At 41.9% G+C, this 17,418-nt stretch overlaps 1 protein-coding gene across 2 annotated transcripts in view; it reads left to right on the plus strand.

Annotated features, from left to right (window-relative positions):
- Nucleotides 1-17,418, plus strand: part of KCNJ6 (potassium inwardly rectifying channel subfamily J member 6) — a 251,507-nt gene that overhangs the window by 64,950 nt on the left and 169,139 nt on the right. The gene's annotated exons all lie outside the window — the stretch shown is intronic.

Below are 17,418 nucleotides of genomic sequence, written 5' to 3' on the forward strand. Positions count from 1 at the left end.
CAGAGGCTAACAAGGCTGAAAACTGGGGAACTTGTCCCTTCTGATGCAGATTTACTTTCCCCCACCCTCGCAATGTCGTTACTGGCTACCACTGGCACAGACAGCTGGCGGGCCGGCCGACGGCCCCATATCTGAAATGGTTGCACATCTATGAAGGCTTCATGGGCGATTGGTAATTTTTTGCAAAATACTGTAATATTACAGCAATCAAGGGATGGCAAGTTCAAGTCTCGTAGAGAAAAAATAAAAAAAAATAAAAAGAGAAATAATTAGAAGGTTCATATCACCTCCCTTTTCCTAGAAGGTATATAAAACCTAAAAAATAAAATCTAGATAATAAACATATTTGGTGTCGCCACGTGCGTAAATGTAAGAATCAATGAAATATCATAATATTTATTCCATAAAGTGAATGTCGAAACGAATAAAAAAAAAAAAGCAGAATTGCTGTTTTTTGTTCACTTTGCTTCCCAAAAAGGAGAATAAAAGAGGCTAAAAAAAGAGATCAATAAGTCGTATGGACCCCAAAATTGTAATGGTAAAAACTACACAACTCTAGAATTAAAGTGAGGAGGAAAAATCGAAAACGGAGAGGAGCTCACATAAATCTGGAGCCGGCTCCGCTCCCTGGGGTCATTTATTTATCATCTGCAAATACTATGAGAAAGAAAAATGAATGGAATTGTCACAAAAATCCAACATGTGCATTTGTGATTTTATGCACCTCCGCGGGGATAGAAGAGCTTCACTATCGCGGTATCCTTACTGCAGGCGTAAGATGCGTCTCCGCATACATTGAGTTAGTTCTTGGACTTTCCACCTCCTGACATTCGGAGATTTGGGTCACACACCTTCTCATTGTGTCCATTGATTAGGAGTAATCAGGAGACAGGACAAAGTGTTTCCCAGCCATCACTTAGTGATCCCGCAGGAAACGCGTTGGGCTGCGGAGTTCACCAGTGCCCCGGTGAGTAGGAGATGAGGCTTCACGTATACCCCTTACGTGTAGATTCTTAGGGCACTGGGAATTATTGGTTTATAGGGCTGTCAGACTGGGAGCGATGCTGGAGATGGAGTGGGAATATTGGAAAGGGCCCATATTAGCAACTTTACTACAACATTGTGGTCGGAACTGAATTTCAATTAAGCTCTAGCCTTAAGGGCTCTCTACGGCATCTCCGTTCAGAATTTCCATTATCTTACGGTTTCATGATCCCGTCTCAATGATTGTTAATACCCTAACTTCCCCAATACAACCCCAATTATGCCACTGTTTGTTTGCACATCACCCAAGCTTATGATATGTAGGGACCCTCTTTTTCTTAGGAATGTGCATGTACGTGAGTTGTTTTGGCACAGGATATAAATGTGGTTGCTTCGGCATTAAAAAAGGTATATTTTTATTGATTATATTTTATTAATTTTTATTTTTATTATAGTAAATCAATATTATATTAATGGATAGATATGAACTTGATAGGTAGATGATGAATTAGATACAGTAGATCAGATAGATAGATAGATAGATAGATAGATAGATAGATAGATAACAGATGATAGATAGATAGATAGATAATAGATAATTAGATAGAATATAGATAATAGCTAGATAATAGATTAGATAGATGATAGATAGATGATAGATAGATGATAGATAGATAGATAATATATAGATAACAGATAGATAGATGATAGATAGATAATAGATGATAGATAATAAACAGATAATAGGTTAATAGATGATAGTTAATAGATAATAGATTAGTAGATAAATAGACAGATAATAGATGGATGATAGATAATTAAGATAGATAATAGATAGATCTATTATATTATATTGATAGATAGATAGATAGATAGATAGATAGATAGATAGATAGATAGATAGATAGATAGATAATAGATTTTTTGTCAGGAAGTTAGAAGGGTTAAAAGTTGACCAGCGATTTCTCATTTTCCAACAAAATTTACAAAACCATTTATTCAGGGATTTCATCACATTTGAAGTGGCTTTGAAGGGCCTATATGACAGAAAATACAGATACAGAAAAGTGACACCATTTTCAAAAAACTGCCCCCCTCAAAGTGCTGAGAACCACATTCAATAAGTTTATTAACCATTCAGGTGGTTCACAAGAATTAAAGCAATGTGGAATGAAAAAAATTAACATTTTATTTTTTCCCCCAAAATGTGCATTAAGCCCCAAATTGTTCATTTTTAGAAGGGTAACAGGAGAAAATGGATCATATAATTTGTTGTGCAATGTCTCCTACGCTGATGTCTCATATATGGTAGAACACTACATTTTGAGCACGCGGCATTGCTCAGAATGGAAGGAGCACCGCTTGATTTTTTTTTTTTAGCCAAAATTGGCTGGAATAGATGGCGGACACCATGTCGCGTTTGCAGAGCCCCTGATGTGCGTATATAGTAACCCCCCCACACACACACACACACACACACAAGTGACCTCATTTTTTTTATACTAGACCCCTCAAGAAACTTATCTAGCGTTGAGGTGAGCACCTTTAACCCACAGGTGCTGTGCAGAATTTTATAACGTTGAACAATGGAAATGAAAAAATAAATTTTTCCTTCAAAAATGTTGCTTTAGTCCCAAATTTTTCATTTTCACAAGGGTAACAGGAGAAGATGGACCATATAATTTGTTGTGCAATTTGAGTACAAAGATACCCCATATGTGGTGGAAAACTACTGTTTGGGCGCACAGCAGGCCTCGAAAGGGATGGAATTTTGGCTGGAACAGATCACATTTGGAGAGCCCCTGACATGCCAAAACAGCAGAAACCACCACAAGTGACCCTATTTTTGAGACTGCACCTCTTGCGTAATTCATCTAGTGGCGCATTGAGCATTTTTCACCATGTGATTCACAGAATTTTATAATATTAGTCTGAGTAAATGTAAAATTATCACTATTATCAAGAAAAACTAATTACATTTTTACCACAAAAATATTGTTTTAGCCACAACTTTACATTTTCACACGGGAAATGGGTAAAAATGCACCAAAATTTGTTAAACAATTTCTAATAAACGTGGCAATACCCCATGTATCTGTACAGGACTGCTTAGCTAAAAGGCGAGACTTGGGAGCGGAGGAGCGCTATTTGACTCTTGGAGAACAAATTATTGTAGACTATTTTGTGTACTCCATATACAAAACACCTAAGCACCGGAAGAGCAGAAGAATCCCCCCCCCCCCCCCAAGTGACCCCGTTTTGGAACTTACACCCTTCTGGACACTAAATTTGGTTTAGGCACACTGGGGCTCAGAAGGAAGAGGAAATTTGGATTTGGGAGTGCAGAATTTCCTGGATATCTTTTGGAGGGTGAGGAGCCATAGTGCTTTTCCAGAGCCTTTGTGCTACCAGTAATGTTGAAGCCCCCTATATTTCCATTGGCAGATGACGGACCTGAGTGGGGACTTTTTTTGTGGATTGAGTTGAAGCTTTTGTTGGGAACCTTTTACATAACATTTAGGATCACATTTATCCTGCGTTCTACACTGAGCACTTACTTTGGGGTTTCCATCTAAATCTCCAAGTGACGTGATTCAGATGAAACCCCCGAGGGATCCATTCACTATAATGAGGCAGCAGAATTACTCTGAACTCAGTCAGGCCTCTTTTCAGCGGTGTCCTTCTTTTCAGAAGTGCACAAAGCTGTGGTAGACCGCATATTATAAATGTTTAAAAAGACGGGCACCGCCAGATCATAGGTCAGACGGCCGCAGAATTTATAAAAAAAATGGTATCTCTGAAATTTTTTTTTATGCCGTTCACCATGGTGAAAGTCAGTACGATTACAGCGATACCACATTTATATCATTTTTTCATGTTTTGCCGCTTTTACACACTAAAAACTATTTTGTAGAAAAATGAATTATGTTTGCATCGCTTTATTCTGATACCTATAACTTTTTTATTTTTCCGCTGATGGAGCTGTACAGTGGATTTTTTTTGCGGGACAAGATTACGTTTTCAGCAGTGTCATGCTTATTTACATTCAACATTATTGATCGCGTCTTATACCACTTTTTGTTCAGCAATATGATGAAAAAGCATAGGTTTTTTTTTACGGTGTTCACTGAAGGGGTTAATTAGTGGCACAGTTTTATAGGTCGGGTTGTACCGATGCGGCGATACCAAATAAATCATTTTTGTTTTTACATAAATAAATGTATTTATTAGATTAATATTTTATCTTTTTTTGTTCGTTTTGTGATTTATTTATTTTTTAAATTTTTACAATTTAAAAAAAAACTTTTTTTACTTTTTTACTTTGTCCCAGGATGGGACATCAACTTTTCCTGCTCTGATCATTGATTTATTACCCTGCATTGCTTTTGCATTGCAGGGTATTAGATCAGTGCATCGCTTATAGGCCGGAAACAAGTCGGCTCTTTTTCTGATCAGGAGCTTCCAGGTCACCGTACCTGGGTGATCCTGTGGCCATCTTTTGGCTCAGAGTCACCATGGAGACCATCGGTACAACGCGATCAAAATGACGTTGCACCGATCGGAGCAGAGAGGGAGTTTCCTCCCTCTGCAATGCCGATAGATGTTGCTGTCACTATTGACAGCAGCCTCAGAGGGGTTAAACACCCGCAATCTGCGCTACGCTAGTACTGTTCATGGGTGTTGCCGCAGGATGTTAGCTTTCATATAGCGCTGGAAGCTGCTTTTGATCAAGCCGGCACTCGGAGTGAGTTCACGCGAACGTCACGGCGTACATGTACCGTGGTTTGCAGGAAATCATCTTCCACAGCATATGATAGATGTCGTGAAGGGGTTAAAGGGAATCTGTCATCAGGTTTTTGCTACTTCATCTGATGTGGGGGGAGAGTCCCTGATTCCAGTCCTGTATCACTTACCAGGCTCCTTGCTGCCATTTTGATGAAATCACTGTTTTATCTGCCGCAGATCTAGCAGTTCTCTGAATGCTGATCTTAATATAACCCCTCCTCATCACTGATTGGTAGCTTTTTGCCTATTCACAGCATACACAAACTGCCAATCTGTAATAGGGGCAGGGTTATACAGAGCGCATGAATATGGAGGACTACTAGGCAGCAGGGTTACTAGTCCTCTAATGATAATCTTCGGCTGATAAAACTGTGATTTTATCAAAACTACATCAAGCAGCGCAATAAGTGACACATTGCTAGAATCGCGGTCTCTATGTCATGCTGTTCTCAGATTAGGAATCAAAAACCTGGTGACTGATTCACTTTAAGGCTGTTTTTTTTTACAAAAAAAGCAAGAAAAAAATTAAATGATTAATATTTACACTGCTCTAAAAAATAAAGGGAACACTAAAATCCAACATCCTAGATACTAGATATCACTGAATGAAATATTCCAGTTGTAAATCTTTATTCATTACATAGTGGAATGTGTTCATAACAATAAAACCTTAAAATTATCAACGTAAATCACAACTAGTATCCCACGGAGGTCTGGAGTTGGAATGATGCTCAAAACCAAAGTGGAAAATGAAGTTACAAGCTGATCCAACTTCAGTGGTAATGCCTCAAGACAAGGAAATGATGCTCAGTAGTGTGTGTGGCCTCCACGTTCCTGTATGACCTCCCTATAATGCATGGGCATGCTCCTGATGAGGCGGCGGATGGACTCCTGAGGGATCTCCTCCCAGACCTGGACTAAAGCATCCGTCAACTCCAGGACAGTCTGTGGTGCAACGTGATGTTGGTGGATGGAGCGAGACATGATGTCTCAGATGTGCTCAATCGGATTCAGGTCTGGGGAACGGGCGGGCCAGTCCATAGCTTCAATGCCTTCATCTTACAGGAACTGCTGACACACTCCAGCCACATGAGGTCTGTCATTGTCCTGTATTAGGAGGAACCCAGTGCCAACCACACCAGCAAATGGTCTCACAACGGGTCTGAGGATCTCATCTCGGTACCTAATGGCAGTCAGGCTACCTCTGGCGAGCACATGGAGGGCTGTGCGGCCCTCCAAAGAAATGCCACCCCACACCATTACTGACCCACTGCCAAACCGGTCATGCTGAAGGATGTTGCAGGCAGCAGATCGCTCTCCACGGCATCTCCAGACTCTGTCACGTCTGTCACATGTGATCAGTGTGAACCTGCTTTCATCTGTGAAGAGCACAGGACGCCAGTGGCGAATTTGCCAATCCTGGTGTTCTGTGGCAAATGCCAAGCGTCCTGCATGGTGTTGGGCTGTGAGCACAACCTGTTGTGAATTTGGATTCTGGGCTCCCCCGGTGGCTACTGGTGGAATTGAACTTGTGACATCATCTTCCCTGTTCACCTGTTCTGATTAGATCTGGGTGTCGCTATATAACCTGGCTTCTCTGTTAGATGCTTGCCGGTCAACAATGTTATCAGAAGCCTCTCTGTGCTTGTTCCTGCTCCCAGACATCTACTAGATAAGTTGGACATTCGTCCATGTTTTGTTTTTGTATTTTGGTTCCAGTTCACAGCTGCAGTTTCGTTACTGTGTCTGGAAAGCTCTTGTTGATCAGGAATTGCCACTCTGGTATTATGAGTTAATGCCAGAGTCCTAAAGTAATTTCTGGATGTGTTTTGTTAGGGTTTTCTACTGACCATGAAAGTATGCTTTCTGTCTTCTGCTATCTAGAAAGCGGACCTCAAATTTGCTAAAACTATTTTCCTGCTGCGTTTGTTGTTTCATCTCATATCACCGCCAATATATGTGGGGGGCCTCTGTCTCCTTTTTGGGCATTTCTCTAGAGGTGAGTCAGGTCTTATATTTCCCTCTGCTAGCATTATTTAGTTCTCCGGCCGGCGCTGGGCATATAGGGATAAAAAGTAGGACATGCTACCTGGCTACTTCTAGATGATGCGGTAGGTTTAGTTCATGGTCAGTATAGTTACATCTTCCAAGAGCTTGTTCCTATTGAGGCTTATGCTAGTTCTCTGGCCATGGAGATCATGACAGTTTGACCGGCCCACTAAAGGGTTAAAATCCTTGGCTGAGAAAGGAGAGAAATAAGAAGTCTGCTGAAAATTTTTTTTTTTTTTTTTTTTTTTTTTTTTTTTTCTCTAGTAGTTAGTGTGCTCTTAATTGGATCACTTGCCAGTCTGTCTATGCTGCAGTCTTTCTTTTTTTTCTCTCTCCTTCTAATCTTTGAATGGCTCTATGTTCACCTGTCTATAATGGATCTACAGAGTGTAACTGCAGGTTTGAATAATCTCGCCACGAAAGTACAAAGTTTGCAAGATTTTGTTGTTCATGCTCCGGTATCAGAGCCGAGAATTCCTTTGCCGGAATTCTTCTCAGGGAATAGATCTAGCTTTCAGAATTTTAGAAATAATTGTAAGTTATTTTTGTCCCTGAAATCTCGTTCTGCTGGAGACCCTGCACAGCAGGTTGGGATTGTGATTTCCTTGCTCCGCGGCGACCCTCAAGATTGGGCTTTTGCATTGGCACCAGGGGATCCTGCGTTGCGCAATGTGGATGCGTTTTTTCTGGCCTTGGGCTTGCTGTATGAGGAACCTCATTTGGAACTTCAGGCAGAAAAAACTTTGATGTCCCTATCGCAGGGGCAAGATGAAGCTGAAATTTACTGCCAAAAATTCCGTAAATGGTCTGTGCTTACTCAGTGGAATGAGTGTGCCTTGGCGGCTACTTTCAGAGAGGGTCTTTCTGATGCCATTAAGGATGTTATGGTGGGGTTCCCTGTGCCTGCAAGTCTGAATGAGTCCATGACAATGGCCATTCAGATCGATAGGCGTCTGCGGGAGCGCAAACCAGTGCACCATCTGGCGGTGTCCACTGAGAAGACGCCAGAAAACATGCAGTGTGATAGAATTCTGTCCAGAAGCGAGCGGCAGAATTTTAGACGGAAAAATGGGTTGTGTTTCTATTGTGGGGATTCTACTCATGTTATATCAGCATGCTTTAAGCGTACTAAAAAGCTTGATAAATCCGTTCCCATTGGCACTTTACAGTCTAAATTTATTTTGTCTGTGACCCTGATTTGCTCTTTGTCATCTATTACTACGGACGCCTATATCGACTCTGGCGCCGCTTTGAGTCTTATGGATTGGTCCTTTGCCAATCGTTGTGGGTATGATTTAGAGCCTTTGGAGACTCTTATTCCTCTGAAGGGGATTGACTCCACCCCATTGGCTAATAATAAACCACAATACTGGACACAAGTGACTATGTGTATTAATCCGGATCACCAGGAGACTATTCGTTTTCTGGTGCTGTATAATCTACATGATGATTTGGTGCTGGGATTGCCATGGCTGCAGTCTCACAACCCAGTCCTTGACTGGAGAGCTATGTCTGTGTTGAGCTGGGGATGTAAGGGGACTCATGGGGACGTACCTTTGGTGTCCATTTCATCATCTATTCCCTCTGAAATCCCTGAGTTCCTGTCTGATTATCGTGACGTCTTTGAAGAACCCAAGCTGGGTTCACTACCTCCGCACCGTGAGTGCGATTGTGCTATAGATTTAATTCCGGGTAGTAAATACCCAAAGGGTCGTTTATTTAATCTGTCTGTGCCTGAACATACTGCTATGCGAGAATATATAAAGGAGTCCTTGGAAAAGGGACATATTCGTCCATCGTCATCTCCCTTAGGAGCCGGTTTTTTCTTTGTGTCAAAAAAAGACGGCTCTTTGAGACCATGTATTGATTATCGGCTTTTGAATAAAATCACGGTTAAATATCAATACCCATTGCCGTTGCTGACTGATTTGTTTGCTCGCATAAAGGGGGCCAAGTGGTTCTCTAAGATTGATCTCCGTGGGGCGTATAATTTGGTGCGGATCAGGCAGGGGGATGAGTGGAAAACCGCATTTAATACGCCCGAGGGCCACTTTGAGTATTTGGTGATGCCTTTTGGTCTTTCTAATGCCCCTTCAGTCTTCCAGTCCTTTATGCATGATATTTTCCGCGATTTTTTGGATAAATTTATGATAGTGTATCTGGATGATATTCTGATTTTTTCGGATGATTGGGACTCTCATGTCCGGCAAGTTAAGAGGGTTTTTCAGGTTTTGCGGTCTAATTCTCTGTGTGTCAAGGGTTCTAAGTGCGTTTTTGGGGTTCAGAGAATTTCCTTTTTGGGATATATTTTTTCTCCCTCTTCCATTGAGATGGATCCTGTCAAGGTTCAAGCTATTTGTGATTGGACGCAGCCCTCTTCTCTTAAAAGTCTTCAGAAATTTTTGGGCTTTGCCAACTTTTATCGTCGATTTATTTCTGGTTTTTCGGATGTCGTTAAGCCATTGACCGATTTGACTAGACAGGGTGCTGATGTTGCTAATTGGTCCCCTGATGCTGTGGAGGCCTTTCAGGAGCTTAAGCGCCGTTTTTCTTCTGCCCCTGTGTTGCGTCAGCCTGATGTGACTCTTCCTTTTCAGGTTGAGGTCGACGCTTCTGAGATCGGGGCTGGGGCAGTGTTGTCGCAGAAAAGTTCTGACTGCGCCGTGATGAGGCCTTGTGCCTTCTTTTCCCGTAAATTTTCGCCCGCTGAGCGGAATTACGATGTTGGGAATCGGGAGCTTTTGGCCATGAAGTGGGCGTTTGAGGAGTGGCGCCATTGGCTCGAGGGGGCCAGACATCAGGTGGTGGTATTGACTGACCACAAAAATTTGATCTATCTTGAGACCGCCAGGCGCCTGAATCCTAGACAGGCGCGCTGGTCATTATTTTTCTCTCGGTTTAATTTTGTGGTATCGTACCTACCGGGTTCTAAGAATGTTAAGGCGGATGCCCTTTCTAGGAGTTTTGAGCCTGATTCACCCGGCAACTCTGACCCCACAGGTATTCTTAAGGAGGGAGTTATCTTGTCAGCCGTTTCTCCAGACCTGCGGCGGGCCTTGCAGGAGTTTCAGGCGGATAGACCGGATCGTTGTCCGCCTGATAGGTTGTTTGTTCCTGATGATTGGACCAGTAGAGTCATCTCTGAGGTACATTCTTCTGCATTGGCAGGTCATCCTGGAATTTTTGGTACCAGGGATTTGGTGGCAAGATCCTTCTGGTGGCCTTCCCTGTCACGAGATGTGCGAGGCTTTGTGCAGTCTTGTGACGTTTGTGCTCGGGCCAAGCCTTGTTGTTCTCGGGCTAGTGGATTATTGTTGCCCTTGCCTATTCCTAAGAGGCCTTGGACACACATCTCGATGGATTTTATTTCGGATCTTCCTGTTTCTCAGAAGATGTCTGTCATCTGGGTGGTGTGTGACCGTTTTTCTAAGATGGTCCATTTGGTTCCCCTGCCCAAATTGCCTTCTTCTTCCGAGTTGGTGCCCCTGTTTTTTCAAAATGTTGTTCGTTTGCATGGTATTCCTGAGAATATCGTTTCTGACAGAGGAACCCAATTTGTGTCTAGATTTTGGCGGGCATTCTGTGCTAGGATGGGCATAGATTTGTCTTTTTCGTCTGCTTTTCACCCTCAGACTAATGGCCAGACCGAGCGGACTAATCAGACCCTGGAGACATATCTGAGGTGTTTTGTGTCTGCTGACCAGGATGATTGGGTTGCTTTTTTGCCATTGGCGGAGTTCGCCCTCAATAATCGGGCCAGCTCTGCCACTTTGGTGTCCCCGTTTTTCTGTAATTCGGGGTTCCACCCTCGATTTTCCTCCGGTCAGATGGAATCCTCGGATTGTCCTGGAGTGGATGCGGTGGTGGAGAGATTGCATCATATCTGGGGGCAGGTGATGGACAATTTAAAGTTGTCCCAGGAGAAGACTCAGCTTTTTGCCAACCGTCACCGTCGTGTTGGTCCTCGGCTTTGTGTTGGAGATTTGGTGTGGTTGTCTTCTCGTTTTGTCCCTATGAGGGTCTCATCTCCTAAGTTTAAGCCTCGGTTCATCGGTCCGTATAAAATATTGGAGATTCTTAACCCTGTTTCCTTCCGTTTGGACCTCCCTGCATCCTTTTCTATTCATAACGTTTTTCATCGGTCGTTATTGCGCAGGTATGAGGCACCGGTTGTGCTTTCCGTTGAGCCTCCTGCTCCGGTGTTGGTTGAGGGTGAGTTGGAGTACGTTGTGGAAAAAATCCTAGACTCCCGTGTTTCCAGACGGAGACTCCAGTATCTGGTCAAGTGGAAGGGATACGGCCAGGAGGACAATTCTTGGGTCACTGCATCTGATGTTCATGCCTCTGATCTGGTTCGTGCCTTTCATAGGGCCCATCCTGATCGCCCTGGTGGTTCTGGTGAGGGTTCGGTGCCCCCTCCTTGAGGGGGGGGTACTGTTGTGAATTTGGATTCTGGGCTCCCCCGGTGGCTACTGGTGGAATTGAACTTGTGACATCATCTTCCCTGTTCACCTGTTCTGATTAGATCTGGGTGTCGCTATATAACCTGGCTTCTCTGTTAGATGCTTGCCGGTCAACAATGTTATCAGAAGCCTCTCTGTGCTTGTTCCTGCTCCCAGACATCTACTAGATAAGTTGGACATTCGTCCATGTTTTGTTTTTGTATTTTGGTTCCAGTTCACAGCTGCAGTTTCGTTACTGTGTCTGGAAAGCTCTTGTTGATCAGGAATTGCCACTCTGGTATTATGAGTTAATGCCAGAGTCCTAAAGTAATTTCTGGATGTGTTTTGTTAGGGTTTTCTACTGACCATGAAAGTATGCTTTCTGTCTTCTGCTATCTAGAAAGCGGACCTCAAATTTGCTAAAACTATTTTCCTGCTGCGTTTGTTGTTTCATCTCATATCACCGCCAATATATGTGGGGGGCCTCTGTCTCCTTTTTGGGCATTTCTCTAGAGGTGAGTCAGGTCTTATATTTCCCTCTGCTAGCATTATTTAGTTCTCCGGCCGGCGCTGGGCATATAGGGATAAAAAGTAGGACATGCTACCTGGCTACTTCTAGATGATGCGGTAGGTTTAGTTCATGGTCAGTATAGTTACATCTTCCAAGAGCTTGTTCCTATTGAGGCTTATGCTAGTTCTCTGGCCATGGAGATCATGACAACAACCCCCATCTGTGGATGTCGGGCCTTCAGACGATCCTCATGGAGTCGGTTTCTAACCGTTTGTGCAGACACATGCGCATTTGTATATATACAGAACTTGGCACTCAACTTAACAAGAGAATCCAAAGGAAATATTTATTGCAGTCTGTCCAACAAATTGACAAGAGATGTTTCGGTCCTGCAAGGACCTTCATCAGTCCGACTGCATTGAGGATGGGGTATACTGAAGGTAAGTGTGGTGCCCGCCTAATCCACCTCTCTCCCCACTACTCCCCTGCTTCTCCCCTCTGCAAATCCCTCCACTGGCTCCCAATCCCCCAACGAATCCAGTTCAAACTACTAACACTGATCTACAAAGCCATCCACAACCTGTCCCCTCCCTAAATCTCTGAACTAATCTCCCAATATCTTCTCTCACGTAATCTTCGTTCATCCCATGACCTCCTACTCTCCTCCACACTTATTCGTTCCTCACACAATCGCCTTTAAGATTTCTCCCGAATATCCCCCATCCTCTGGAATTCCACGCCTCAACATGTCCGACTATCCACCACCCTCGGATCCTTCAGACGGAACCTGAAAACCCATCTCTTCAGGAAAGCCTACAGCCTACAATAACAGAGCTGCCGCCTCACCACCGCCAGAGCTGCCGCCGCCTCACCCCTACCTTCTGTCTCTTCCCCATTATCCCATAGAATGTACGTCCACAAGGACAGGGTCCTCTCCCCTCTTTACCAGTGTGTCACTGTAAACCTGTTTACTGTAAATGATATCTATAACCCTGTATGTAACCCCTTTCTCATGTACAGCACCATAAAATTAATGGTGCTATATAAATAAATAATAATAATAATATATATTCACTGGCCTGGGAACCTACTTGCGCACCACTTGCACAGCTGTGCTACGTTTCACACCGCACATGCACATTTGTGGCCTGCTGGAGGTCATTTTGCAGGGCTCTGGCAGTGCTCCTCCTGTTCCTCCTTGCACAAAGGCTGAGGTAGCGGTCCTGCTGCTGGGTTGTTGCCCTCCTACGGCCCCCTCCACATCTCCTGGTGTACTGGCCTGTCTCCTGGTAGCGCCTCCAGCCTCTGGATACTATGCTGACAGACACAGAAAAGCTTCTTGCCACAGCTCGCATTGATGTGCCATCCTGGATGAGCTGCACTACCTGAGCCACTTGTGAGGGTTGCAGAGTCCGTCTCATGCTACCACGAGTGTGAAAGCACAACCAACATTGAAAAGTGACCAAAACATCAGCCAGAAAGCATTGGTACTGAGATGTGGTCTGTGGTCCCCACCTGCAGAACCACTCCTTTTTATTGAGGGTGTCTTGATAATTGCCAATAATTTCCATCTGTTGTCTATTCCCTTTGCACAACAGCATGTGAAATTGGTTGTCAGTCAGTGTTGCTTCCTAAGTGGACAGTTTGATTTCACAGAAGTTTGATTTACTTGGAGTTATATTCTGGTTTTTAAGTGTTCCCTGTATTATTTTGAGCAGTGTATTTAAAATCTAAAACCTCATAATAATTATTAAAACACTAATAATAAAAAAAAGTTCCATTTTAACAATAGGGAATCACTTTTTATGCCGTTTCCTGGACTATTCTGTAAAATACTAAAGTATTTTTTTTAATGTTTAATACAATAGAAAAATATATATATATAAAAAACATACCCTACAATTAATGTCATCTTATATAGAAAGGCCGGGCCGTCTGTCTAATTTTCTTCAGTATTTTAGAAACATTACAACTGAAAATTAAATTGGTTCCCATAGAAACGGAATGTGGTGGGATATTACAGATGGAATGTGCGAGCGACTCTGGTATAGTCTAAATTCCACAATTATATAGATCTTGGGGGGAGATCTGTAGTAAACGAAGTGCAAAAATTTTCTCATCTATTAAAAGAAAAATTGCAAAATCGACTCATTGAGCTCATCAGGATGGTTAAATGACATTTGTCATGATACTTACTGTTAATGTCCCCGCCTGGCAGATTATACGCGTTTCACTACGTGTTGCGAGGCCCGTTACCATGGTGATCTGTTCTTCTTTTCTGGTATTCCCTGTAGAAAGTGTAGGAATCCCCCCAGCCAATCCCCCACCTTCAGCGCTCAGGCTGCGGAGCTATACATAGAACACCATGTTAGAAAAATAAAACAAAAACCCTTCACGGAGGACGGAGGTAGCGAGATTGCAAAGGGGGTTTCTGACATTTTAATTCCATGAAGCTTTGCAATTTGGGAACGCTAAAGACAATTTGCTCTTGGAAAAAATAAAATCCAAAGAATGAGGTGAAAGATATAAATGAAGGAAAAATAAACAACAATTCCAAATTGCATAAACAACAATAAACACAAATAGGAAATAGATGGAAAATAATATATTGAAAAGATAAACAGCAACAGGAGAAATCTGCTCTAGCGCAGGTGTAATATCGGCTCTTGGGCAGCTATTATGTTAGATGACCTCCTGATGAGGTGAAGCGTTCCACTGCATCCCTCAGTGCTCGTACAGATGGATGGCGGAAATTCTGAATTGTTCAGATTGCAAAGGATAGAAATGGGCAAATGACAGATAAAGGGTTTGTTTAATTGAAAATTCTCACTACAGAAAGCTCCATTGTATGTTACCCACTCAAAGTGAACCTGCTACCAACACTTTCACTGGCCCCAATGTTCAGAAATGTATATTTTGATTATACTGCCCCTGTAGAAAAGAATAGGTATAATACTGCTCCTACATAAAGAAACATTACTTTTGTAATATAGCACCTTTTTACAAGAATATATCTACTATAACACTGCTCATATGTATAAGAATATATCTACTATAATACTCCCCCTATGTACAAGAATATAACTACTATAATACTGCCCCATGTACAAGAATATAACTACTATAATACTGCTCCTATGTGCAAAAATATAACTACTATAATACTGCTCCTATGTACAAGAATATAACTACTATAATACTGCTCCAATGTACAAGAATATAACTACTATAATACTGCTCCTATGTACAAGAATATAACTACTATAATACTGCCTCCTATGTACAAGAATATAACTACTATAATACTGCCCCTATGTACAAGAATATAACTACTATAATACTGCTCCTATGTACAAGAATATAACTACTATAATACTGCCCCTATGTACAAGAATATAACCACTATAATACTGCCCCCTATGTACAAGAATATAACTACTATAATACTGCTCCCTATGTACAAGAATATAACTACTATAATACTGCCCCTATGTGCAAGAATATAACTACTATAATGCTGCTCCTATGTACAAGAATATAACTACTATAATACCGCTCATATGTATAAGAATATAACTACTGTAGTACTCCCCCTATGTACAAGAATATAACTACTATAATACTGCTCCAATGTACAAGAATATATCTACTATAATACCGCTCATATGTATAAGAATATAACTACTGTAGTACTCCCCCTATGTACAAGAATATAACTATTATAATACTGCTCCTATGTACAAGAGTATAACTACTTTAATACTACCCCTTTGTACAAGAATATAACTACTATAATACTGCCCCTATGTACAAGAATATAACTACTATAATACTGCCCCTATGTACAAGAATATAACTACTATAATACTGCTCCTATGTACCAGAATATAACTACTATAATACTGCCCCTATGTACAAGAATATAACTACTATAATAATGCCCCTATGTACAAGAATATAACTACTATAATACTGCCACTATGTACAAGAATATAACTACTATAATACCGCTCATGTGTATAAGAATATAACTACTATAGTACTGCCCCTATGTACAAGAATATAACTACTATAATACTGCCCCTATGTACAACAATATAACTACTATAATACTGCCTCTATATACAAGAATATAACTACTATATTACTGCCCCCTATGTACAAGAATATAACTACTATAATTAATACTGCCCCCTATGTACAAGAATATAACTACTATAATACTGCCCCTATGTACAAGAATATAACTACTATAATACTGCTCCAATGTACAAGAATATAACTACTATAATATTGACCCTATGTACACGAATATAACTACTATAATACTGCCCCTATGTACAAGAATATAACTACTATAATACTGACCCTATGTACAAGAATATAACTTGTTGTGAAATTGGATTCTGGGCTCCCCCGGTGGCCACTTGTGGAATTGTACTTGTGTGCATCATCCCCTCTGTTCACCTGCTCCTATCAGGATGTGGGAGTCGCTATATAACCTTGCTCCTCTGTCAGTTTCATGCCGGTCAACAATGTAATCAGAAGCCTTTCTGTGCATGTTCCTGCTACTAGACAACTCCCAGCTAAGTTGGACTTTTGTCCTTGTGTGTTTTTGCATTTTGTTCCTGTTCACAGCTGCTGTTTCGTTACTGTGTCTGGAAAGCTCTTGTGAGCGGAAATTGCCACTCTGGTGTTATGAGTTAATGCTAGAGTCTTAAAGTAATTTCTGGATGGTGTTTTGATAGGGTTTTCTGCTGACCATGAAAGTGCCCTTTCTGTCTTCTTTCTATCTAGTAAGCGGACCTCGATTTTTGCTAAACCTATTTTCATACTACGTTTGTCATTTCATCTAAAATCACCGCCAATATATGTGGGGGCCTCTGTCTGCCTTTTGGGAAAATTTCTCTAGAGGTGAGCCAGGACTGTCTTTTCCTCTGCTAGGATTAGGTAGTTCTCCGGCTGGCGCTGGGCATCTAGGGATAAAAAAACATAGGCATGCTACCCGGCCACTTCTAGTTGTGCGGCAGGTTTAGTTCATGGTCAGTATAGTTTCCATCTTCCAAGAGCTAGTTCTCATATATGCTGGGCTATGTTCTCTCGCCATTGAGAATCATGACAGTTTGACCGGCCCAAAAAAAAGGGTTAAATTACTGGCTGAGAAAGGAGAGAAAAAAGAAGTCTGCTACAATTTTTTTTTTTTTTTTTTCCCTCTAGTTCTGAGTGTGCTCTTAATTGAATCACTTGCTAGTCTGCCTATACTGCAGCCTTCCTCTCTTTCTCTCCTTCTAATCCTTGAATGGCTCTGTGTTCACCTGTTTCAAATGGATCTTCAGAGTGTAGCTACAGGTTTGAATAATCTCGCCACAAAGGTACAAAATTTGCAAGATTTCGTTGTTCATGCACCTATGTCTGAGCCTAGAATTCCTTTGCCTGAATTCTTCTCGGGGAATAGATGTCACTTTCAAAATTTTAAAAATAATTGCAAATTGTTTTTGTCCCTGAAGTCTCGCTCTGCCGGAGACCCTGCACAGCAGGTCAGGATTGTAATTTCCTTGCTCCGGGGCGACCCTCAAGACTGGGCTTTTGCATTGGCACCAGGGGATCCTGCGTTGCTCAATGTGGATGCGTTTTTTCTGGCCTTGG

The sequence above is a fragment of the Ranitomeya variabilis genome, assembly GCF_051348905.1.
Source record: "Ranitomeya variabilis isolate aRanVar5 chromosome 1 unlocalized genomic scaffold, aRanVar5.hap1 SUPER_1_unloc_1, whole genome shotgun sequence".
NCBI classification, from domain to species: domain Eukaryota; kingdom Metazoa; phylum Chordata; class Amphibia; order Anura; family Dendrobatidae; genus Ranitomeya; species Ranitomeya variabilis.